This window comes from Lucilia cuprina, chromosome 6, assembly GCF_022045245.1.
Source record: "Lucilia cuprina isolate Lc7/37 chromosome 6, ASM2204524v1, whole genome shotgun sequence".
NCBI lineage: Eukaryota > Metazoa > Arthropoda > Insecta > Diptera > Calliphoridae > Lucilia > Lucilia cuprina.
In genome coordinates, this window is record NC_060954.1 from 51378027 (window position 1) to 51379935 (window position 1909).

The 1909-nt window shown below is 25.6% G+C and overlaps 1 protein-coding gene across 1 annotated transcript in view; it reads left to right on the forward strand.

Annotated features, from left to right (window-relative positions):
• LOC111686710 (RING finger protein nhl-1) overlaps positions 1–1909 on the forward strand; it is a 42590-nt gene that overhangs the window by 8202 nt on the left and 32479 nt on the right. The gene's annotated exons all lie outside the window — the stretch shown is intronic.

Here is a 1909-nt window from a genome sequence, read left to right on the forward strand (position 1 = left end):
ACTGAACTAGAACTGAACTAGAACTGAACTAGAACTGAACTAGAACTGAACTAGAACTGAACTAGAACTGAACTAAAGCTGAACTAGAACTGAACTAAAACTGAACTAGATATGAAACGGGTTCTAAACATCCTTTCTGAGGTAACGAGTTACCCAAGTCGCACAGCGAATCACTAATCAGGCTTTAAGAAAGTGTTCTAAGAATGAACATTTCTATATCGTGGTATAGGGTATACAAAATATATTTTTTGTATTTCCATAATATTTCTGCTGATTATAAATTCCAGACATTGACAGTGAAATGAGACCAAATAAAATTGTAAAGAATAGAATAAAATGAAATGATAGCAATGTTAAACAATGATTACGCATAATATATCATTAGAATACAAAAGGACACATGAAGAGGGAAATGGTTGTTGATTGGTTGTCCTAATGTTAAATGGCACAGGAGTACAAATGTATTTTATGTACATATATATTTACAATGAGGCATGAGCTCAAACAGCCTGAATGGCTGGCTGAGTGGATGGTTGGTTGGCTGGAATAGAAGCTTTTTGATGCGTGTTTATGGTTTGTTGCATGAATGTGATTTGTGATACAAGTAATTTTTTGTTATTTGATAACAGGAGGGAAGAAGAATAAAATTAACAAGCACAATGATTTATTTTATTTTATTTATTTTTTTATTATTAAAGGGACATCAGAAATTCAAAATTATGTTTAAAAAAACGTATATATAAAAGAAAAATAAGAAAAACTTGTGGTTATAGCAGAGAAGAATAAATAAACTCAAAATAAGTGTAACGAAAATAAAAAAAACATTATTTATGCAAATGAATTTAAATATTTAAAATATATAATCAAAAAAGAAAACATAATCAAATTAACATCACTGCCAAACAGAAAAAAATAAAAAATATATAATAATTGTAATCGTTGTGTATTGTTAGTTTTATTTTCTTCAGCTCGATTTCATAACAACAAAAATTAACATGATCCAAATGTTTAAAATTTCAGAAAAAAAGAAAAAGTGAGGGTGGAAAAAATTTTAAATTTTCTATTATTTTCAACGAAATCATGTGTTTAAATCAGCAAACAAATAAATCAAAATCAAAATAGAATATAATTTTTTTATATTTTCGTTTATTTATTTTTGTTTTTTTTTTTCAATTTTAATTAACATAAAGTTAGACAATATTTTAATCAAATTAGCATTTTATAAATATACTTTTTTTATGTTTTAATTTCTAGTTCAAATACATAACGAACGCTGTCGACAAGAGCTGTTAGGTTTAGAAAAAGAATCAAGGTTTTTTTAAAGGTTATAAATATTGTAAAATTCTAGCAAAATTTAATTTAATTTCATATTATTGCAAAAATATTAAAAATTGTTTTATTTTCTGATGTCCTTTTATTAAAAATAAAATAAATCCAGGCTGACCTTTTATATTTGTTTTTTTTTTAGTTTGAGTTTAGTAGGAAAAAAGTGTATTATTAGTTATTTAAATAAACACTATAATTGGTTATATTTATTTATTGTTTATTTTTTTAATTTTTTTTAGCTTCTTGCTGTCTTTTAACAGTTTTATATTATAGTTTGAAAGCCAAACTTAGAATATTAAATAAGCCAATCTACACATTTATTATTTAAATGTTTACATATCATTTACAACAAAAAATACTAACAAAACCAAAGGTAATTTAATCGTATAATCCCCTACAGAAATATTGAAGGGAAGTTTCCTTAAAGTATACCAACAAGTCCCAAGTCAAATCCATCTAACCTAGTCTATTCAAATGAACTTGAACTGAACTAGAACTGAACTAGAACTGAACTAGAACTGAACTAGAACTGAACTAGAACTGAACTAGAACTGAACTTGAACTGAACTAGAACTGAACTAGA